Raw genomic sequence first — 26,615 nt, 5'->3', positions numbered from 1 at the left:
ACTTACGCTTCCCTTACTTGCTTCCCCCCTTTTAGGGTCTTACTTATATCATTCGCAAATCCATTGCCTGACCTCCAATCTTGCACCCCTTGTATGTCATAATCTTTTATTCTTGTGTTGTACTCAGCATTGATTTCAACGACTATCATAATCATATCTTTACTTTTCATTGATGATATTCTTACTTGATTAATGTCTTCTTTACCGTAGCGCCGGTTACTGAGACTCACATGTCCACTAATACAATCACATGTGAAATATATATATAATTACTATCAACTAGTCCACAAAATACTTCCAAACGCTATTCAAGCCTATCCTAGTTCCCGAGCTGTAATGCACTTTCTGTCTCTTCGCCAATCTAGTCTGCTTCGTCTTGCGCGACTTCTTATGGTCTCCAACCATCCCATATACTCTATTTTCCCTTAGGTTACCCTAGCTTCTCATCTGCCTTTCATGTCTCAATTTATAGAATTCTTGCATACTTCCCAGGGGGTCACCCATCATGAAATTACTCCGACCTGAGCACGCTTAACCTCGAAACTTCACTGGAATTCGGTGCCTTAATACTGATATTTTCGCGTCCGCTTCCTCACATGACCTTTATTACATGTTCTGAAGCAAACTGAAGTCCTACAGGCTCCGAGACATTTTCGTAATACGTCCTTTCTTTTGCAATTACTATTTTACCCTTTTTGATTCCCAATGTTCACCTTTCACTTACATGCATAACTATCTTTCGTCCTGGATTCCCAGATTCCTGATGGTAACAATTATACTTTCGTCGTCGTTACTTATGCATATCCGATTATCAGCCAGTTCGGACTACTAATCGTCTTTCTCACAATTTTTCTTCATGCCATGTCCAAATCCGTGGCTCCTCTAAACAGCACATCTCACTTATTGTTTGTTTATGATGTTTCCTTTCCACGCTTCTTCCTATTAAACATACCCAGCAATTCTGACAGAATCTCCTTTACCATTCTTATTATTTACAGTCCGTATGCAGCAGATATCGACAAGGCCTCACAGAACATACGGCTATATAACATGTTCTAGTTATCCAGAGCGTTCAGTTCCAGAACAAATGTCAATACTTTCCCCTGTGGCTCTCCATATCGCCATTCACTTTCTTCCGTCGTATATAAGGCTTATGTAAGGAATTTCCATTTTCCTATGACTTGGCTCTATCGCACGATCTTAAGACAAAAAGAAGGTCAACAATCCCTAGATGCCCTGCAGCCTCCTGTTTATAAATATGGCCGGCTTCACACCCATAAACAGGACTCTACTGGACACGACTTTGCAGACAACCCCTTAGACCGACCTGCTCTGATACCACTTTGTCACACCCCGACTGTACTAGGGTGTGATGGGCACCCGACCCCATACTCGGAGCCGAGCGAACCCGCTGACTCTTATTACGTACTTAATTTCCTTAGACTCTTGCATTAATAAGGAGTGGAAAACATAGTAAAGCTTTCAATTTTTTTTTTCATCGTACTCGAATCAATATAATCTTTGATCATATTGACTTTATAACATAACATAAAATGACACATAGGTTAGTGGAGCCATTCACAATACCGACATCTTATACCCATGACTCTGTCTGCAAAGTCTCTAACATTTATCAGACATCGTAGCACGTATACTCTGACTCGGCAGCACTCTAGGACAAGTGGAGCCTACCAACTCCGTTGGAACATCTTCTATGCTAGCTTCAACTCATCTGGGTGTACCTGCGCGGCATGAAACGCAGCCCCCGAAGAAGAGGGGTCAGTACGAGCAATGTACTGAGTATGTAAGGCATGAATAATAATATGCGGAAAATATAGAACAGGGATAATGACATAAGGGAAATGTGGAGCATGTCATGAGGTAGAAAAATAACCTGTACATGTAAGTGCCTTTTGGCGGATACCATGCATACTTAGCGCTGCGGAACGTGCAGCCCGATCTATACGTGCATATACTATGTCATATTGCTGCGGAACGTGCAGCCCGATCCATATGTGCATATATTACTCTACTTTCTTGGAAAACTTTTCTTTTCATGTATATAGAAAATAAAATACATCATATTGCCGAGGCGTCGGCTCCGATCCATTTAACCATATATCCCGCGTCCGGGCATCCCGCGTCCGGGACGATATCATGTATCATACTCCAACTGATCAGGTGGTTGTGCGTCTATAGAGCCTTCCCTTTTTCAATCTTCCCCATATACATATACTTATACTTATAACATATAAACAACATCCATGAGATCCCAAAGAAAATCATGTCCATATCGGAGTGACGTAAGGTCGTTAACCTCCAATTGTATTATGGAATCATCATGGTCGTCATGTCTCACCTTGAAGGAACAATTATATAAGATGAGACTAATAGTAAATAACATAAGATAGGATCATAAATTTCATAATACGTTGAATCATATGCTTTGAAGTTTTTGAAAAAAAATAGAATCGTTATCAAGGAGTAAAATTGAGAATCAAGAAATAACTCAATATTCTCATATTCGTATCGAACCCATAACTTAGGATTTCCCAACATGGAACTGTTATTACATACTCATCATCATAGACATTTTCTCATGTCTGGCATTATCATTTTCATTATAAGAATCATATTCGTCGTTTTAGTAATAAAAGCTTTCAACTTCTTAAAACTTGGTTTTTTGAAAAATATGGGCATTTTGGAAAATAGTTTGTAAACTATTAAGGAGAGGCTTATACCTTGGTGTCATGGGCTTCTAACTTTTGAAAATAAGGGGACTATGAAAACATTCGTAAACTTGCGACATAGAGATCATGCCATAGAAGGAAAAGGTCGAGCCTTAACATACCTGTTCCACGTCGTATTAGCTACGCTTATGTGTCTGAGCTTGTAAGTCTACATTTAAGATAATTCACACTAATGTTAGCCTTTTCATCTTACACTTGTACCATAATTCAAATTATACTATTTTATATTCTGCCGAAAATCGGGCAGCATCTCCCCTGTTTATATGCCTAGCCCAAATTTTTAATTCGTAAATAAACCGGTATTAGCACAGTTAGAAAGAGTTCATACCTTTCTCCCTTTAATATTGCTTAATCTCCACTTTTCCATGCTAAATTTAGGCCACCACACACTGTTATACGATTCTGCACCAATAATTATACGCTACCCGGACTGAAATTTGGAATTTTATACCTAATTTGGGCAAAATTTGGTAGAGAGTTGGGGAGAACTCTCCAGATTTTTGGAGAGTTTTTGGGGTGTTTTTCGGGGTTTTGGGCTGAAAATGAGGGGGTCTCCCCCTCTTTATAATTATTTTGGAAGCTGCCAGAAGCAGCTGGAAAAGTGTTCAGCGCGATCGCGCTACCTTCTGGCGCGTTCGCGCAGGGTTAATTAAGTTTCTTCTGCGCGTTCGCGCCCCCTGTGGGCGCGTTCGCGCAGGTTTAAAATTTCTGACTGGATGTTCGTTCAGTAAAACGGTCATAACTCTTGATCTCGATATCGTATGAGGGCCCACGACCTATGGTTAGAAAGCTAATTCAATTATCTACAACTTTTATTTCTGGGGTTTTCCCAAATTCCAAAATTATAATGCCGTGTTTGCCCCTCCAAGTCGGATCACCCAAACATGTTTTCTTAAATCGTCCTTTTGGAGGGTCTACACTCATTTTTAGCTTATGGGTCCTTCTTAGGACCTACTCAACTTTCCATATGCTATTCACGTGGCCCTTCTCACGTCTTTCACAAAACTCCGACATGTGGGCCCCACTTAGCTTGCAGCAACGTGGGCTTTTCGTCAAATAACATATAAACTAATTTACACCATATGGTCTCCAAATGTCGTATATATGTTATTATTAACTTCTTATAACACAACCTTCATTCCATACTTGATTATCAAATTTTCGTTCAGCGCGTTCGCGCTGTAATGGCCCTTTGGCCCATACTAAGCCGTCTACAGTTTTCGGTAACTTAAAATTTTTCCGGGGTGTAACAATAGCATGACTTCTCCTTCCTTTTCATGATTCTCCTACATTCCGGAAGACTAATAGCCTATGTTCATGTATAGCTATATGAGCTAAGAGATATATTATGAGCCCAATAATGATGATGATGAGTTTAAGTCTAAAGATTCTAGAGATTATGAGATGATGTTCCTGTATAGTTAATGATGTTGTTCATTGCACACACTCACCTTATATACTCTTTCCTTCAAGGTGAGGCAGAATTTTTATAAATGCTCCATAAAGGAATCGGGGGTTCACGACCTTATGTCACCCCGATAGAGTATAATTGTCTTACTTTTCCAGTCATGCGTCATGGTAATATTATGATGAGAATATGATAAGTCTATGACATGTACATGATATTATCACACCGCGCCTATATGGCCGGGCAGACACCGGTGAGGCGGGCAGCGTATACACCATGTCTAGATGGCATGGGCAGACACCACTAGTGGGCGGCATGATATGGTACCCCGGACGCGGGAGGCCTGGACGCAAGCTAATGATTATCACACCGTACATGATATGATGATGATTATGAGTAAGACATCATGTGTTATTTCTCTTATAAGTGACAGTCATATACAGTTGCTCCTTATTGATGCTTCCTTTATCTTATTGATGTATTTTCATTACTTGTGCCTCTTATACTCAGTACAATGTTCGTACTGACATCCGTTTTCTTTGGACGCTGTGTTCATGCCCACAGGTAGATAGGGAGGTGAGCTTGATCCCAACTCGTAGGAGCCAGTAGCTGATTTGAGAGCACTCCATTATTCCGGAGGTGCTTTTGATTATTCTTTTGTGTACATATGTATATTTTGGGCACAACGGGGTCATGTCCCATCCACGTTGAACTTGATAAAAGAACGTTTAATGAGTATGATGAGCAGTAGAACGAGTGGTGCTCAGTGGTTAGCCTCGGGTACCTGTCACGGCCCTTAGTCGGGTCGTGACATTTATCGCACGTTTCTCTGTCACCTGTCATTGTTTTAGGGTCTTTGTGTTCTTTCTAATGTGGATCTGATACCATGTTCAATCAAGACAGGGAAGAGAATTTAGGGAGACAAAAATAATGGGAGAATTCTTTCTGCTTTGTGTTCATCATAATGACCTCCTTATATACAAGTAAGGTCTTCCTTACCCTAGTCTAATAAGGTTACTCTTTTCTAATAGAACTTCACATCATACATTACCATTACACATTCAGCATAAATAGACCAAACTTATTACAATTACACTAGATTAGGATTCCCACCGACATTGGGATTCACGAACTCACCGACGTGACCGGACAAACTGGTCCAATCACATTTGGTCTCAATAGATGTTTTAAATATAAAATATATCATCCCTTTTTAAGTGACTGATAAAAAGTTGTGTCACATAAAGTGAAAGAGAAAAAAATACCCTTTGATAACTATGTTAGTTTCTCCATTTCCTTTAATTTTGTCCAGTTTTGTTACGACCTATTTTGCCTAAGCCGTATGGGCACTTACTTTCCCACCTCGGTAAGCGAACCCTCAACCCAACAAAGAATAAATACATAAAAGAATGAAAGTAAGCAACGGAATAGAATAAATATGTAAGTCACGCAATCTATATATATATATATATATATATATATATATATATATATATATATATATATATGTATATATATATAAGTAGTAGAAGAGTGCGGAATGATAATAACACCCCAAGGGTCTAGTCTAAATAACACAAGAGCATCTAAAATGGAAATAATACAATTTTGGAATATTAATACAAAAAGTATCTATGTCTCTGAATAGAATAGGACATAAAGATAGAGAAGTCTTCAAGGCAACGGACGGTCATGCTCACCCTAGAAACTTGAAAAGAAAGCTGAAGCGACTATCAGCCACGCGTCACGTAAGTGGATCCAACCTGATACGCTGCATTCATAAAAGAATGCAGCAAGTGCAGGTTAGTACAATCAACAGTACTGGTAGGAATCATTGGCCGACTAAACATAGCTAACGCAACTCAGATAATAAAGCAGATAAGCAGATAAACCAACAAGTATAAGTTAATGAAATCAAATCCAAGTATCCGTCATCGCCTATGTGAAGAATCTAATCCCAAGTGTGCCAAGTCTGAATATATCCAGTCCAAATCCAACATCACAAGTACAACACCAAACATCTCAAAATCAAGTCATAATGCAATGCAATCCAATGCCATGCAAATGTTGTGTACACATGTACTTCGGACGGAAATATCGACATCTCGGTAGCACAACCCAGTATGACTCGCGAAGTCTAAGTGCCACCCATCCCGGATCTTTACCCAACAGACAGATGGGACCTCGGATCATTTCCCACGGGGCTCACCGGCACTACCCTGGGGGACCCGCGGAGTATATGCATTATCAACGATTCCGGAACTAACATCGGATATCGGCCATGCAAGTAATGATTCCGGAACTAACATCGGATATCGGCCATCTCACGTCACTCAAGTAAAAGAGTTTTATCAAGTATCAACTTCACTCAATCAACGATCCCAGGACGAACATCGGACATCAGCCATCTCACGTCACTCATGTAAAAGAGTTTTATCCATTATAATCAGGATATCAACAATGTATCATGACAATGAGAGTGCGTGCAATGCATGAATCAACATCAATAATCATGCTTAATATCATAAGTACCAATAATGGGTATGCCAACAATATATATGAATCACAAATACCAATAGTGGGTATGCCAATAATATAACCGAGTCACAAGTACCAACAGTGGGTACGCCAAAAATATATCTGAATCACAAATATCAATGGTGGGTATTCAAATAATATAACCGTATCACACGTACGAACAGTGGGTATGCCAACAATATATCTGAATCACAAATACCAACAGTGGGTATGCCAACTATATGATAATTGTCACACCCTAATATCCCTAGGGTGTGATGGGCACCCGACCCCATATCCGGAGCCGAGCGAACCCACAGATTCTTATTACACACAAAATTTCTTCGGACTTCTGAAAAACAGATAAAAGTAAAATACATATCAAGCTTTCAAAATCTTTCTTTTATCGTTCTCAAAATTTAAACAGAATCTGTAATTATATATAAAATTTATTTCATAACACAGAATGACATATCGGCTGATGGAGCCACTTACAGACTGACAACCAATACCCACGACACTGTCTACAAAGTCTCTAACATCAATCCAAAAAGCATATCATACAAACTCTGACTCGGCAACACTCTAGGAACAAATGGAGCTCGCCAATCCTGTTGAACATATTCTGACAAGCTTCTACTCATCTGGGTGTACCTGCGTGGCATGAAACGCAGCCCCTGAAGAATAGGGGTTAGTACGGAATATGTATCGAGTATGTAAGGCATGAAATGTAGAAAACAGAATCATAACCGAAACAACATTACAAAAGTGAGTACATTATTCAGATTACTAAAGTGCTTATTCCAGTCACAGATTGTATATACAAATGTCATAGGTCAGAAAGAGGATGGATCCAGGATGTCAGAATATTTGCTTTCCAGACACAGATCATACATGACTGAATCATATGTCGTATATATGCTTATAACAGATCCCGGCCCTTTCGTAAGGGACGCGGTGGACAGAATCATACAACAAGCGTGCGAATATCGTATATCATACACATATCGTACCTAGCCCATTAAGGGACTCGGTGATAAAATCATGTCATCCCGCTGTCATATCATCATGCATGCATATACATATACATATACATGCCGTACCCGGCCCTCTAGTGAGGGACTCGGTGAAGTCATATCGTACCCGGCCCATTAAGGGACTCGGTCGTACCCGGCCCATTAAGGGACTCGGTAAAGTCATATCGTACCCGACCCATTTAGGGACTCGGTACCATAATCATATATCATATACATATACCGTACCCGGCCCTCTAACGAGGGACTCGGTGAACAATGCAGAGGAATACGCATGATAACATATTTTGGCCCGGGCTCAGTGAAGGACATATTGAGGCATCCACGAGCAGAGTAGTGAGAAACCATATGCACACAAATCCAGACTCGATAGATACGTACACTTACCGACATCTGAAGGTTCAAAAACAAGTTTCGGATCAATTCGGTTTAGTATGAGAAAGTTATGAGCCTTTGAAGTAGAGAACAATATATAAGCATCTCAGAAGCCATTTTTGGAAAATCAAACCATAATCATGTCAAAATCTTTTGAATATCGTTATGGATCAGATAACAAAGAACTTTTGGAACCATATGTACGTGAAGGTTACGAACATTTTTACCACGGACTTTTACGAACATTTTAAAGCAAATCCAAGATCTTGTACGGAAGTTAGGGACATTAAAACTTACAAAATTCTTTCAGAAACAAAACTCTTTATACTCATCTCATTACTCAATCGTATAACGAGCTTGATCATATCAGACATACTTATATCAGAAGTGGATCAGAATCATAGGCAGACTCGGATTCATATTAAATAGAGCTTCAGAATTCATAGAGACATATAAAAAGGGGAATACGAATCATAGAAAAACTCAGAATTTCAGAACAGAGTAATCCCCCAAGATGCATATCCTACCTTATTGAGCTCTAAGACATGCCAAAGAAAGAAAGGGTAAGCCTTACATACCTGTCCCACGACCAACTAGCTACGCTTATTTGTCCAACCTTGCTAGTCTACATTCAAGAGAATTAACATAATCATTAGATTCATCGACGTATACTTGTCTTATTCTTTCAAATGAATTCATTTATTTTCGGCCGACATTTCGGCAGCATTTCCCCTGTAAACAGAATCTAACTCGGTCAATTTCATAATAACAAATCCGAGAATGGAACTCAGCCACATTATCAACAATAATACCAACAATTATTCTAGCAACACTACAATATTCAAAATGAACCAATCAATATATAATGCCACCCGAACCTTTCCAACTTCAATAAGAACATTAGCAACACATTTTCTTCTTTCACTTTCACACGCCACGTCAACAACTCACACGTTAACAACATCATTTTCATAAATTCAAGAACTATATTAGGTTCACATTAGTTTCCACAACAAGCCATAAACTACTATAACCTCAACATTGAATCATTAAACTTCCATTTGCATTATAAAGTCCACAACAACACAACTAATACACTAAATAAAATTAATTCATCCCTTCTCCAATATACAACACCACACGGCCACATTGCCATATAAATACTCACACGGCCACAACAACTACTTGTATATTTTCATGAATTTTCCATCTATTTCTATACATTACAACAACAACCAACATACTACGTAAAATTAATCCACTCTTGCTACACACATAGCATCCACACGGACAAGACCCCTATTCACCAAATTCATGATTTTCCTTCATTTCCACACATCACAATATGTACAAAACATTCATAACATATGAAAATGAAGATTGTACCTTACCTTCTTCATTCATTTTCTTCACTCGGCTAGGGTTGATATTTTGCCACAACGGATGATTTTCTTATTCCAACAACTACTCCATGTCGTAGAGGACCTCTCAATTGATAGGAAATCTAGAACAAAATAATTTTTCCTTAATTAATTTCCATGGCCAAATTCGGCCATGGCTTGGCCGAATAGCCCCTCTCCTCTTTTTCTTTCTTTCTTTCTTTCTCTCTTGTTTCTTGAATGATGAATGATATGTCTTACTATGTAAGCTCTCCTATATATATATTGTTACTACAAGCATGTGAGGGGCACATGCCCTCTCTCTAGAAATTTCTTAAAATATAGCAAAGATGACTTATTTTGTCATCATTTTTCAATGCAATGTCATGCAAATGTTATGTACACATGTACTTCGGACGGAAATATCGACATCTCGGTAGCACAACCCAGTGTGACTCGCGAAGTCTATCGGCCATCTCACGTCACTCATGTAAAAGAGCTTCATCAAGTATCAACTTCACTCAATCAACGATCCCAGGATGAACATCGAACATCGGCCATCTCACGTCACTCAAGTAAAAGAGTTTTATCCATTATGATCAGGATACCAACAATGTATCATGACAATGAGAGTGTATGCAATCCATGAATCAACATCATTAATCATGCTCAATATCACAAGTAACAATAATGGGTATGCCAACAATATATCCGAATCACAAATACCAATAGTGGGTATGCCAATAATATAACCGAATCACAAGTACCAACAGTGGGTACGCCAAAGATATATCCGAATCACAAATATCAATGGTGGGTATTCAAATAATATAGTCGAATCACAAGTACCAGCCGTAGGTACGCTAACAATATATCCGAATCACACATACCAACAGTGGGTATGCCAATGATATCATAATCAAGATCATAAAACAGAATCCAATATCTATCAACTACTTATGGCATCAAGCTGGAACAATAGAACAATCAAATCACAACACAACGGGGTGGCTTGTCACGACCCGACTAAGGGCCATGACGAGTACCCGGAGCTAACTACCGAGTACCATTCATTTTACAACTTGTCATACTTATCCTACATTCTGTCACGACCCAACCCCGTGGGCCGTGACTAGTACCCGATCTGGGCACCCAAACACATATATCCAATGTTATCTCAACTGTTATCAAACGCATTCAAGTATAAAGCAGAAGCCGTCAAGGCTATATTTCAAATTTAGATAATTTCCAGAAAAATTTTGGCAGAGTTTCCTTTGTTTTACAGACTATCCAAAATAACCCTGCGCACAGAAAATACCAACAAAGGCCACACCGGCCAACAAAGCAACATATAAACATATGCGGACCGGCCGCCGCGGCGAATGGGGTCGCCCCAAACACAACATATACACGCATCCGTACAGAAAGACCCTAACCCACAAACATATCTACAGGCCTCTAACAGACTTACAGAGTCATATGACGGGACAGGGCCGCGTCGTACCCGGAGTTTCCATACATACAGAATATAAAGAAGACAGAAGGTATATACCAAAAGTACACGCTCCGGACCAAATGAGCTCTTCAAAATAGTAGTATCTGAGCCCTAGACTGGCGGAGTATCTTCAGGTGCGTCTGTACCTGTGGGCATGTAGCGCAGCCCCCGAAGAACCGGGGGTCAGTACGAAAAATGTACCGAGTATGTAAAGCAGAAACATAACAAACATAATCATAGCATGAACCGGAAGCACAGAAGTATAACGGACAGAACCATAAATCAAACGGACGGACAGAATTATGGTCCAGACGGACGGGCAGAATCACAATCCATACGGACAGGCGGAATCAGAATCCATATCAGACAGACAAAATCAGAATCCAATCAGACAGACAGAATCATAATAGGGCACAGGAACGTGGTCGCCACTCCTGCCTCTGGCGCCACAACATATCATATTTCAGAAGATTTCATATCTTCGAACATCTCTGTCACATAACACATCATATCATAACCACGGTAACCCCGGGGACAGATCACACGCCGGGAAACCGGACACATCATACTTCGTAACATATACACGGTAATCGGGAACGACATATACCACAGTACCCCGGAACCGGACACATCATACTTCGGAATTCATACATGGGACCCGGCCCCCGAAAAGGGACTCGGTGGCCCATCCGCACGATATAAACCGGCCGGGGATCCGGTGAAAGGAAGCATTGAGACATCCACGAACAGATTAATGAGAATCCACATACATACAGATCGTTATACCGACTCAATGAAACTGAAGTAGGACAAATGGCGAGTCAAATCAAGGTATTCGGATAGCGTTCATAATATGCGCCTATATCCTGCTTGGGAAGGCACGACGGATTATTACCAGAATCAGATTTTCAGATGTCAAAGCCATTTTGTAAAATTTATATAAAAAGTAGTCATATCATGATCAGAATAATAGTCCAGATGTTGTCTGAGAAAGTCGGACAGAAACAAAGTAGTTAAAGTTATACAGAAAGTATCGGGCCTTGAAGGCCCACCTCGGGCCAACCCGAGGAGACGTACGTAAATTATAGATAGTAGACCTTATGAGGTCGTCCATAATCATTTGGAAGTATTCCGACTCCATTTAGGAAGGTTGCATACTTAAAGCTCACTTTGAAGACAAGTTATAAGGAAAGTGATTCAATCTCACTGAAGGAATTGGGGCGGATTTCCATCTCGAATTCCGAGGAACGGAGTCGTATCTAAGGCTCGCGGCCGAGCCTATTATGTTCAAAACATGCCTAAGAATGAAGGGGTAAGCTTTACATACCTCGATTGCGCCTTATGCTCGCTTAGCTTCACTTCCAATTTCGTCCAAAATCTACAAATGGTCATGTTTACCAATTGTCAAATTCAAGCCTTTAAGAATCCAAATTTTATTACTTGCCTACCAAAATTTCGGCAGCATTTCCCCTATACATATAGCCTCCCCGAGATTCAACTCGGCTCAACACAACCAACAACAACCCAACAACAACATCAACAACATCAACAATTTTCATAATTCACAATATACGCAATTAGTCTACTTTATGACATAATGCAATAATCCTCATTTCGCCTTCACACTTCCAAATCAATACCAACATATGCCGTAAAACAGCCCGCACATTATTTTCTAAATTTTCCCAACCAACCAATTCGCGATATAACTATTTAATAATTTCGCAAAGAGGTCAAAATTAACACTAACAACATCAATAACAACATGCTCCACATTCTACAAGTTGAATACATTTGTTTTCATCCAAAATTTTCTTCAAACCCCATTCTACAATTCAGCCATACCAACAAACGAATTTATCACGTTATTTCTTCGTTCTAATCCGTTAAAACTCTAAATAAACTTGTTAACAATAAAAAAAAAGCCTTATTCATACCTTAAGTGCACAGCCACCACGTCCACCCTCTTATTTTTAGTTGATTTGTAGCTCAAATCGAAGGCAACGCGACGTAGAAAACTTTTCTCTTCATGGGCTTCGGGATTCGGGGCTCCGATTTTGGTCAAAAATTGATTTTGTTTCTCTAGGCTCTCCTATCTCATTTTCTCTAGAGTTTTCCAGGTTTCTTGATCTGAAAATGAGGGAGAGAAACTGATTTTTTTCTATTAAAAGCGTGGGTAATGGGCCTGACCCGAATTGGAATCGGGTTGGGCCCATTTCACTGCCCAGCTTGACCTTTCGAGCTTAAAACGTCCATATCTCCTTGTACCGACGTCGCCTGGGAGCCCACGACCTACCGTTGGAAAGATATTTCAATTGTCTACAACTTTTATTTCTGGGCGTTTTCCCAAATTCCAAACTTATAATGCCGTGTTTTCCTCTCCAAGTCAGGTCATCCGAAAACGTTTTCTTAAAAATATTCGTTTGGAGGGCTTCCACTTTGATTTGGCCCCAGGGCCCTTCACGGGTTGTGTTTAACTTTACATATACGATTCATATAACTTTTCACATGTCCCAAAAAAATCTTGATGTGTGGGCCCCACCTCAGCTTACAAATAATTCGATGTTCGAAAATGCAGGGTATAACATTCTCCCCCCCCTTTAGAACATTTGTCCTCGAATGTTCGATTGACCTTAGGGGGTCTCGTGACACTTTGGGAAGGTTCCTTTCTTTCCTTCAAAATTCCTTTCAACGTTACGATTGCCATCAACAACTTTCACCTCTTGTCACACTTCTCGGTTCCTTACAACGTTATCATAATTTCACGTTACATCAAACAGGTTCATAACTAGAGCCAGACGCACAAAAGCATATCGGACAGATCCATAATCAGAGACAGATGTACTGCACTATGTCGGACAGATTCGTAGTCGGAGTCAGACGTATAGAATTATATCAGACAGATCCACGATCAGAGTTAGACGTACAGAGATGTACCAGACAGATTCGTAATCAGAATCAAACGTACAGAGGTGCATCAGACAGATTTGTATCCAGAGTCAATCATACAGAGGCATATCAGACAGAAGCGTAATCGGATCTAGAAGTACAGAGGCGTAATAGGCAGAACCTCATCAAAGTGAGAGGTGCAAAAGTATAACAGATAGAGTTTTGATTAAAATAAGATCACTCCTATTAAGGCTCCAGTGATTTACGAAAATTTCCCTTTTGTCGACATTTCATTGTTCACCCTGACAATTATACCACGGATTATCTCGTCGAAATCTGTTCACTCATTCACAAACTTGTTCGTCAGATTGTCGTACAAGTCGGCTTACGTGTCGCTTATCGATTCTTTCAAAAGTTTTGCTTAATCACATCTCTTATCCTTCATCTTTCCTACTAGCCATGCTCATTTTCTTGTTCAGATATCGTCGCACTAGACTAAGTTGTAAGGTAATTGGGGTTTTTCTATTCTTTGACAACATTCGTGTCCTCACCTCCGCTTCGTTTCGCGTATTCGGTTTAGTAAAACCTTTCGTCTATCACAACATCAGTCGCCGGGACTCGGCTCTTGATCCATATGATCACCAAATGAAAATCATACACATACCTATACATTTACTAATATCTTATTTGCGAACGTCTCCGACCGTTATTCAAATTCGCTCAATTTCCCGAGCGGTATTACGCTTCTTCCTTTCGCCCATTCAGTCTGCCTCGATCTGCGCGACTCCTGTAAGGGCACTAGCCATTCCACACCTTCTCTTTTCCTTTAGGTTACCCCAAATTTCCATTTATATACCATACTTATACTTGTGATTTTTTTTTTTTTTTGTATCCTTCCCAGGGGGTCACCCATCCCAGAATTGCTATGGCCTTAGCACGCCTAACCTCAAAACTTTCATGCGTTCTGATGCGTTAGGGCTAGTATAATTGCGTCGACAGCCCCCGCACGACCTTTGTCACATAATTCAGGGCAGATCGGGGTCTTAATAAATTTTCGGAAAATTCTCAGAGTGGTTCCCACCCCGGGCTAAACCATACAATTACCATATCGCCCTTCCGAATTTTCAATGTCTATCAGGTTAACAATTACCTTGCTCTTATTAATACCCAGAACAAGAAAATCACGTAATATGATAAAGTATAGACCCATTCATACACATATCCCTCAAGAAAAAATCACTAACATACCTGGGTGTGCGCTTGAAGACGCTCCTGGGTCCTGCCGGCCGGTCAAAGCAAATACGCGGTTCAAAGGACCGCTGTAACCAGAAGCTGCGCCTCGACCTCGGCCATGACTCGCTGGTGCTGGCGCTGGTGCTAGCGCTCCCTGCCCTGTGGGGCGTATGGCTGCCGAAGGAGAAGACGAGCCAGCAACTGACCCGGTAAGCTAGGCTGAACCACCTGGACCACCCTTATACGGACACTCTCTCATCGTATGGCCTTGTTGGCCACAAGAAAAGCAGGCACCAGTGGCACGATAACACTCACCAGGGTGACGCCTCCTGCAATAAGGGCACCGAGGTATGGATGGCCCCATCTGACTGAAACTCCTATTTACTTGCGAACTCGAAGCCATGGCGTTCTGTCCCGAGAACTGTGGGGGCGTACTGTATGCTGGCTGGGACGAATACCTGTTACCCTGCCGCTGAGAAAACTCACTCTGAAATCCCCCTGAGTACCCGGCCGATCTGGCTCTCTTAGGCCGGCTCCCGTCATGGCCCCTATCAGGCCGACGTTCCCTACGCCGGTCCTCCATGCCCTGGGCGTGCGCCTGCACCCGAACAATATGCATCCCTGGCTGAGAAGCCACCGCCAGGCAACCATCGATCAAATAAGGGTCTAGGCCCATCACATACCGGTGCATCCTATCGGCCATCTCGGCTACTATAGCGGGTGCATACCTAGCCAATGAGTCGAACTCTAGGCTATACTCTCGAACACTCCTACCGTTCTGTTTCAGATGCAAGAATCGATCAACCCTAGCTCTCCGTAGCTCTGGAGGTAGAAAATGATCAAGAAAGGCCTTAGTAAACTCGGCCCATACTGCTGGGGCAGCATCGTCGCCCCTGGATAGCTGCCAGGACTCATACCAGTTCGCCGCTACCTCATATAACCGATACGAGGCCAATTCAACGGACTCAGTCGGCGACGCCTTAATCAACCGTATCGTGCTCTCCATCTTTCTAATAAACTCCTGGGGGTCCTCTTCGGGTTTTGTCCCGGAGAATTATGGAGGATTACATGTCAAGAACTCACGAGCCCTGGAGCTTTCGTATCTGTCCGCACGACCACCCCCAAACCCATGCCTGCGAACCTGCTCTGTCATCAGTGTGGTCAATAACTGAACCGCATCTCGCATGGCCCTGTCCTCCGCCCCTGACTGGGGGGCTGGAGGTACAGGTACTGGTGCTGCTGGAGCTGGCGGTGGAGCCACCCCCTGTGCTGCAGCTGTGGCTGCTCCAAATCCCTCCGGTACTGGTGGCGTAACAGAACTAGCCGTCGAAGGCACAACATTTGGCTCAATCTGCGCACGAGCCCTAGTAGTCACCTGAGCTCGGCTGGCCTCACTTGCCGCTGTAGACTTGCCCTTCTGGGCGGCTGTTGCCTTCTTTGGAGGCAACGCTGAAAACATAACAAATCGTCAGGAGGGGATCATCCTACTAATACAGTTCTATTGCACGATCTAAGATCCAAAGAAGGGTAACATCCTAGATGTCCTGTAGCCCCCTGTTTATAGATGTGGTGCACAACACACCGATAAACAAGACTCTATTAGACACGGCCTGTAGACATTCCGAGGACTAACCGCTCTGATACCACTTCTGTCACGACCCAACCCCGTGGGCCGTGATTAGTACCCGTTCTGGGCACCCAAACACATATATCCAATGCTATCTCAACTGTTATCAAATGCATTCAAGTATAAAGCAGAAGCCGTCAAGGCTATATTTCAAATTTAGATAATTTCCAGAAAAATTTTGGTAGAGTTTCCTTTGTTTTACAGACTATCCAAAATAACCCTGCGCACAGAAAATACCAACAAAGGCCACACCGGCCAACAAAGCAACATATAAACATATGCGGACCGGCCGCCGCGGCGAATGGGGTCGCCCTAAACACAACATATACACATATCCGTACAGAAAGACCCTAACCCACAAACATATCTACAGGCCTCTAACAGACTTACAGAGTCATATGACGGGACAGGGCCCCGTCGTACCCGGAGTTGCCATACATACAGTATATACAGAAGACAGAAGGTATATACCCAAAGTACACGCTCCGGACCAAATGAGCTCTTCAAAATAGCAGTATCTGAGCCCTAGACTGGCGGCGTATCTTCAGGTGCGTCTGTACCTGCGGGCATGTAGCGCAGCCCCCGAAGAACCGGGGGTCAGTACGAAAAATGTACCGAGTATGTAAAGCAGAAACATAACAAACATAATCATAGCATGAACCGGAAGCACAGAAGTATAACGGACAGAACTATGGTCCAGACGGACGGGCAGAATCACAATCCATACGGACAGGCGGAATCAGAATCCATATCAGACAGACAAAATCAGAATCCAATCAGACAGACAGAATCATAATAGGGCACAGGAACGTGGTCGCCACTCCTGCCTCTGGCGCCACAACATATCATATTTCAGAAGATTTCATATCTTCGAACATCTCCGTCACATAACACATCATATCATAACCACGGTAACCCGGGGGACAGATCACATGCCGGGAAACCGGACACATCATACTTCGTAACATATACACGGTAACCGGGAACGACATATACCACAGTACCCCAGAACCGGACACATCATACTTCGGAATTCATACATGGGACCCAGCCCCCGACAAGGGACTCGGCGGCCCATCCGCACGATATAAACCGGTCGGGGATCCGGTGAAAGGAAGCATTGAGACATCCACGAACAGATTAATGAGAATCCACATACATACAGATCGTTATACCGACTCAATCAAACTGAAGTAGGGCAAATGGCGAGTCAAATCAGGGTATTCGGATAGCGTTCATAATATGCGCCTATATCCCGCTTGGGAAGGCACGACGGATTATTACCAGAACCAGATTTTCAGATGTCAAAGCCATTTTGTAAAATTTATATAAAAAGTAGTCATATCATGATCAGAATAATAGTCCAGATGTTGTCTGAGAAAGTCGGACAGAAACAAAGTAGTTAAAGTTATACAGAAAGTATCGGGCCTTGAGGACCCACCTCGGGCCACCCCGAGGAGACGTACGTAAATTACAGATAGTAGACCTTATGAGGTCGTCCATAATCATTTGGAAGTATTCCGACTCCGTTTAGGTAGGTTGCATACTTAAAGCTCACTTTGAAGACAAGTTATAAGGAAAATGATTCAATCTCACTGAAGGAATTGGGGCGGATTTCCATCTCGAATTCCGAGGAACGGAGTCGTATCTAAGGCTCGCGGCCGAGCCTATTATGTTCAAAACATGCCTAAGAATGAAGGGGTAAGCTTTACATACCTCGATTGCGCCTTATGCTCGCTTAGCTTCACTTCCAATTTCGTCCAAAATCTACAAATGGTCATGTTTACCAATTGTCAAATTCAAGCCTTTAAGAATCCAAATTTTATTACTTGTCTACCGAAATTTCGGCAGCATTTCCCCTATACATATAGCCTCCCCGAGATTCAACTCGGCTCAACACAACCAACAACAACCCAACAACAACATCAACAACATCAACAATTTTCATAATTCACAATATACACAATTAGTCTACTTTACGACATAATGCAATAATCCTCATTTCGACTTCACACTTCCAAATAAATACCAACATATGCCGTAAAACAGCCCGCACATTATTTTCCAAATTTTCCCAACCAACCAATTTGCGATATAACTATTTAATAATTTCGCAAAGAGGTCAAAATTAACACTAACAACATCAATAACAACATCCTCCACATTCTACAAGTTGAATACATTTGTTTTCATCCAAAAGTTTCTTCAAACCCCATTCTACAATTCAGCCATACCAACAAACGAATTTATCACGTTATTTCTTCATTCTAATCCGTTAAAACTCTAAATAAACTTGTTAACAATAAAAAAAAAGCCTTATTCATACCTTAAGTGCACAGCCACCACGTCCACCCTCTTATTTTTAGTTGATTTTTAGCTCAAATCGAAGGCAACGCGACGTAGAACACTTTTCTCTTCATGGGCTTCGGGATTCGGGGCTCCGATTTTGGTCAAAAATTGATTTGGTTTCTCTAGGCTCTCCTATCTCATTTTCTCTAGAGTTTTCCAGGTTTCTTGATCTGAAAATGAGGGAGAGAAACTGATTTTTTTCTATTAAAAGCGTGGGTAATGGGCCTGACCCGAATTGGAATCGGGTTGGGCCCATTTCACTGCCCAGCTTGACCTTTCGACCTTAAAACGTCCATATCATCCGAAAACGTTTTCTTAAAAATATTCGTTTGGAGGGCTTCCACTTTGATTTGGCCCAGGGCCCTTCACGGGTTGTGTTTAACTTTACATATACGATTCATATAACTTTTCACATGTCCCAAAAAAATCTTGATGTGTGGGCCCCACCTCAGCTTATAAATAATTCGACGTTCGAAAATGCAGGATATATAACACATTCGTTTATTATTGTCTTACTTCTAATCATAGGAGAAACCATCTTTACTTTCAAGCATATCTACATTTTATACATAAGCCGTTCGGCTATCAAAAATGATATGCAAGAAGACATTGTGGTCATAATGTGCCATTAACTACCCACACATATGCATCTACGAGCCTCAACTAGAGTACTAGACAGAAGGACAAGACAGGACCCCGTCGTGCCCAATTATGTACAGAAAATAATATCAGAAAATAGCACCTTCGGAGTAATAGAGTTGCTCCTGTAAATCTGCTGGTAGCTCCTACGAGCCCGCGCCGTCTCCCTGTCTACCTGTGGGCATGAACACAGCATTTAAGAGAAGAGGACGTCAGTACGAACGTTGTACTGAGTATGTAAAGCGTAAACAATAACAATATCTCAATGAAACAAGAGGATATCAAGTGAGGAACAATCTGTAACTGACTGTCACTTAAGATTGAAATAATGCATGCTAACTTACTTCATAACCATCACCATATCATGTATACATATATGTATATAAGCTGCCCGATCATATAGGTACGGTGTGATCATCATTAGCCCGCGTCCAGGTCTCCCGCGTCCGGGGTAAACATCTCACGCCACCCACTAGTGGAGTCTGCCCATGCCATCTAGACATGGTGTATACGCTGCCCGCCTTAGCGGTGTCTGCCCGGCCATATAGGCCCGGTGTAATCTCATCATCATATACTTATCATAATGCATGCATAAAAACTCAAATACAACTATAACTCTATAGGGGTGACGTAAGGTCGTGAACCCCCGATTCCATTATGGAGTATTCATAAGCATTCTACCTCACCTTGAAGGAACTAACATGATAAGGTAAGTGTAACAATAATAAGCCACATCAAAGGGTCATATAAGGATCTTTAGCTTTATAGAACTATCATATCATGAACTTTAGGATCTTTAAATTCATCGTCCTTATCGTACTCATGACATATCCCTTATCTTTATCTCATAAGAAGCTCTTTTTCAACATTGACTCATAGCGTTCGGAATGTAAGAAAGTCATGGAGAGATACGGGAAAATAATGTCATAAGAATCATGCCTTAGAAAGAAGGGACTAGCCTTACATACCTTTTCGTTTAGTTACTCTATCACTTGAACGTTCCTCTCTAATATTCACGTTTCTACCTTCAAAAGAGTTCATACTAATATTAGATAATCGATATCATAAGCCTGTTTGAACTAAACCTAGAGAAAATTGAGCAGCATATCCTTTGTTTATAGAACCTCCTCCATATCATAGATCAACTCCAAAACGTCAATAATAACATTCATCATATCATAATTAAAAATCTTCATCCCCCCTACATTATTCGAGTCTCCCAATTCCATTTCAAATCATCCATAACCATGGTCATAATACAACATTACATTCATCCTCATATGGTGTTTCTCCCATGTTCTTAGTGTCATTTATAACACAATTATAATCACAACATATCAAGAATCATGATTCATATTAAGCTACTACTCAACAATGTCACCATTCTCATGTTTGTAACTCATTTTCTATTTCCTTCCATAATCCAAGTTTTTCAACCCCTTAATATTCTAAAAAGAATGAATTGATCATAAAACTTACCTTTTATAGTGTGGGAATGAGCTTTAGGTGCAAACACTTCACTTGAGCAAAACCCTAGTTCCACTTCCAAATAGATTTCTTGCCTTGGATGAACCCTAGTGAGCTTCTTGCACTTGATTTCCTTGGTTTGATGAAGTTGTTCCTTAATTTCTCTTGGATTCTTGTAGAAGAAGTGTGGAGAGAGTTCTAGAGTGTTCTTGTGGTGTGGAGAGAAAAATGAAATGACATAAATGAACTTTGGGGTCAATTATATCAACTTGAAAATTTGTCCCGAGACAATTATTCGGACACACATACGGTCCGTATAATTTATATGGGTCGTATGTGTGACCGTATATTTGTTCCAGTGAAGACCCCTTTTCTGGGTAGCTTATACGGTTAAACATACGGGTCGTATCTTTTATACGGTCCGTATAGTGAACCATACAATTCCCAGTTTTCCGAGGCTTGTCCTCGTCGACTCGTTTTGCCCTTAATCCTTATAGAACCTTATTAACACTTGGTCAACACTTCATTAACAACCCAATGGGTGTTATAACTCTTCTCTTAAGACATCATTAAGTCAACATTAGCTCGGTACTTTGCAAACCCTTTTCAAAACGCGGCTTATACCTTACATTCTTCAACTAACTTTCTTTTCTTACCTCGAATGTCTTTGAAATCTCAATTACATTCGTTAAGTAGCCTTTCTTACTTGTAGGAACATCGTATACTTCTCGCACTACGTTGGTCTATTTACTATGCAACGACATGAGGTTTTTTCGAGGTGTAACATTCTTCCCCCCTTTTAGAACATTCGTCCTCGAATGTTATGTTCTCGGGAATTTTACGAAATCTTCGCCAAAGTTTCCCCTGTAATATGGCACTACCATCCTGTCACAACAGCCCACAATAACAATGCCTCACAGGGATACAACATAATAGCAAGAAATTATGGCCACACACGACCAAACACATGAAAAGGAAGCATACATACCTCATAATGTTAATGCCTCATCTGGTGTCTCTTCCGGGGGCGAAAACAAGTGCGGGTACTTGGACTTCATATTCTCTTCCGCTTCCCATGTCATTTCTTCTCGGTTATTATATCTCCATAAAACCTTGATTGAAGCTACTTCTTTGTTTCTAAGTCTTTGTACTTGCCTATCCAGTATGGCAATGGGTACCTCTTCATAAGCCAACTTTTCTGTCACTTGCACATCATCTACCGGTACGATCCAAGTAGGATCTCCGACACATTTTCGGAGCATTGACACGTGAAAAACTGGGTGGACTTCTTCAAGTTCTGAGGGTAGGTCCAATTCATAAGCTACTTGACCCACCTTGCGGACAATCTTATAAGGTCCAATGTACCAAGGACATATCTTCCCCTTCTTACCAAATATCATCACTGTTACACCTCGTAAATTTCCCCGTGAACGCACAATGAATAGACTAACGAAGAATACGAGTATATGGTGTTTTAGTCAGAAGGGAATGACGTTTGACGACCCTAAGCAAGATTTCAAAGGCAATGGAACTAAGAGATAAGGTTATGCTCCACAATGACTAATTATAGGTTCTGAAGACGTGAAAGTTGCAGATTTGCACTTTGGCCCAGTCGGTCGTAAAAATGAAATACGGACCGTAAAGTAGTATACGGCCTGTAAACCACCATGTCGTATTCCAACTTACAAAACTTCAACTTTCTGCCAAATGATCAAATGGTTAACGACTTGGAATACAGACTGTAAATCGAAATACGGCCCGTAAACCGCGATCGTAAATCACCATGATCCCCAGCATACCTTTCTGGTTTTTGTTATGCTTAAATACGACCACGAAATACGGCCCGTAAACTGGAATACGGACCGTAAACTGGGTTTACGACCACTGTGCACTTCAGCTACTGTTCATTTCGGATCAGATTTTAAGTTATTAAAAGGAGACCCAAGCTCATTAAATTCATTTCATCGCCATGATATTTCTCTCTAGAAACCTCTAGAATGCTCCTCACTCTTCATCTTCAAGAAAAGTCAAATGGAATCCATGATTAATAACACCAAATCCATGAGACAAAGTGTATGAAACCTAGCGAAAGTTCATCTCTCTCAAGAAAACCCAAAGGAAGTGAATTAGGGTTTTGATGCTAGAGGAGTAATTCCATTCAATACTTGTTCAACCATCATCTAAGGTAAGTTTCATGACTAAACCATGTTGTTTAAGGTATTGGAAGGTTAAGATACTTGAATTGTAAAAAGACATAGGAAATGGGTCATTCCTGAGTGAATAGTGTTATGGTTGGATAGTAATTGGGTTGAATCACGAATGTTGGAGTGTTGTGATCATGAATACATTATAAATGACATTTAGGCCATGAAATAAGTACTATATTTTAGGGAACGCGATAGTAAGCTATAACCATAAATATGAAGAAATTGAAGAGAAGTGGTGGATTGTGGTCAATGTATATGGATGATAATTGTTGATTGCAATATTGTGAATGTTGTTGTGAGCGTATGGAAGTTGATATAGAATATGGGAAAAGTAGTATAAATAAAGGAAGTGTTGTCCAATTTTCCCTAGAAATAGTCACGCATTTTTATAGTCGAATTAACTAACGTTAGTGTGAATTCTCTCTTGAAGGTAGAAACGTGATATCGAAGGAGAACAAGCAAGTGATAGCTCAGTTAAACGTCAAAGGTATGTGAGGCTAGTCCTTTCTTTCTAATGGCATGAATCTCTAACATGATTTTCCTTCCTCTTCATGAGTTCCTATATTCCAGAAAGCTAAAAGCCTATGTCTATGAATAGCTATATAAGATAAGAGACATGATATGATGATTCCATAATGTTAATGATGTTATTTATTGCTTACACTCACCTTATGTGAAAATTCCTTCAAGGTGAGGCAGAATTCAATGATTACAGCATAATGAAATCGGGGAAATCATGACCTTACGTCACCCCGATAGAGTAAAGTTGTTCATAAGCATTATGCATGTATTATGATAAGTATATTATGATGAGCATGTATGATGATGAAATAACACCGCGCCTATTTGGTCGGGCAGTCACCGCTAAGGCGGGCAGCTATACGATACACCATGGCCAAATGGCATGGGCAGACACCACTAGTGGGCGGCATGAGATGATACCCCGGACGTGGCAGGCCTGGACGCAGGCTAATATTATGATTATTACACCGATTCGATATGGACGGGCAGCTTATACATTATCACACCGTACCTACATGGACGGGCACCTTATATGTTTATACATACATGACATAATGAGGATTATGAGTAAGCCAGCATGCATTATCTTCTTTAAACTTGACAGTCAGATACAGTTATTCCATATTGATACTTCTTTTATATCATTGCCTTATTTCCTTGTTTATGCCTCTCTTACTCAGTACAATGTTCGTACTGACGTCCGTTTTCTTTGGACGCTGTGTTCATGCCCACAGGTAGACAGGGAGGAGAGCTCGACCTAGATCCGTAGTAGCTGTCAACTGATTGAAAGAACTCCCTTGTTCGAAGGTGCTTATGATGATTCTCTTGTGTATAGTCATATATATGTATTTTTTTGGGCATGACGGGGTCTTGTCCCGCCCTTATGTTTAGCACTCCAATAGAGGCTCGTAGATGCGCAGTGTGGGTTAGATGGTCTCACGAGATGCTATTATATGTATATATTATTTTGATAGCCGAGAGGCACATGTATATAAAAGTAATTATGTTTCCATATGAAAGATGACTTTTCCTACAAATTGAGTATAAAGTTGATAAAAGAGCATTAAACGAGTAAGATGAGTAGTAGAACGAGTGGTGCTCGGTGGCTAGCCCCGGGTACCCGTCACGGCCCCTAGATGGGTCGTGACAATCATGCCCTTCATTGGTGACATCTTCAAAAATACCCAATCATCAACTTGAAATTCTAGGTCTCGCCGACGGTTGTCCGCATAGGATTTCTGGCGACTTTGGGCTGTCAATAATTGATCTCGGATAACCTTGACCTTTTCGACCGCTTGTTGAATCAATTCTGGACTTATTAATTGTGTCTCCCCGACTTCAAACTATCCAATTGGCGATCTACACTTTCTTCCATATAGAGTTTCATACGGGACCATTTGAATACTTGCATGATAGTTGTTGTTGTATGCGAATTCAATAAGAGCTAAGTGGTCATCCCAACTACCACAGAAATCTAGCCCACATACCCATAACATATCTTCCAAGGTCTGAATAGTGCGTTCGGATTTCCCGTCAGTTTGAGGATGAAATGTTGTGCTAAGCCTTACCCGAGTACCCAAACCTTCTTGGAAAGACTTCTAGAATTTAGCTGTAAATTGTGTTCCTCTGTCTGTGATAATAGATATCGAGACAACATGAAGTCGCACAATCGCTTTGAGATACAACCTTGCATAATCTTCTGTCGAGTACATGGTTCTGACTGGAAGAAAATGAGCTGCTTTCGTAAGTCTGTCTACGATCACCCATATAGAGTCATACTTGCTTCGGGAATGAGGTAACCCTACAATATAATCCATGTTGATCACCTCCCATTTCCAAGCTGGAATCTCCATTGCTTGCAATAATCCTCCTGGCTTTTGGTGCTCAATTTTCACTTGTTGGCAATTTGGACATTGAGCTATAAATTCTGCTATGTCCTTTTTCATTCCATCCCACCAATACATTAGCTTGAGATCATGATACATCTTTGTTGCTCCTGGGTGAATAGAATACCAAGAATAATGATCTTCTTCTAGAATTCGACGACGTAATTCTGCAACATTCGGAACACATAGCCTGTCTCGGTATCTAACAACTCCATCTATAGAAATTCCAAATGGAGACTTCTTTTTCTCGTGAAATGTATCTCTATAGTGGCTCAACTGAGGATCTTCATATGGACGCACTTTTACCTCCATATCTAAGGATGAAATAGTTGGATTACTAATATGAATTCCTGCACTGTCTGAATCAATTAGACGAAATCCGAGGCTGACTAGCTGGTGGAGCTCACGGATTAATTCTTTCTTCTCCAGAGGGACTCTACCCATTGATTTGCAGCTAAGTGCATCAGCCACTATATTCGCTTTTTCGGGATGGTATGAAATACTTTCATCGTAATCCTTCAATAGTTCTAACCACCGTCTCTGCCGAAGATTCAACTCCTTCTATTTGAAAATATATTGGAGACTCTTGTGATCTGTATAAATATCAACATGAACACCATACAAGTAATGTCTCCACATCTTTAGCGCATGAATAACCGCAGCCAATTCAAGATCATGAGTTGGATAGTTCTTTTCATGTTTTCGTAGCTGCCTTGAAGCATAGGCAATGACTTTACCGTGCTGCATCAACACACATCCCAACCCAACACTGGAAGCATCACAATATACAACATAACCATCTGGCCCTTCTGGAGTGTCAGGATTGGGGTTGAAGTTA

This window comes from Lycium barbarum, chromosome 9 (genome assembly GCF_019175385.1).
Source record: "Lycium barbarum isolate Lr01 chromosome 9, ASM1917538v2, whole genome shotgun sequence".
NCBI classification, from domain to species: domain Eukaryota; kingdom Viridiplantae; phylum Streptophyta; class Magnoliopsida; order Solanales; family Solanaceae; genus Lycium; species Lycium barbarum.
This window is presented reverse-complemented; position numbering follows the sequence as displayed.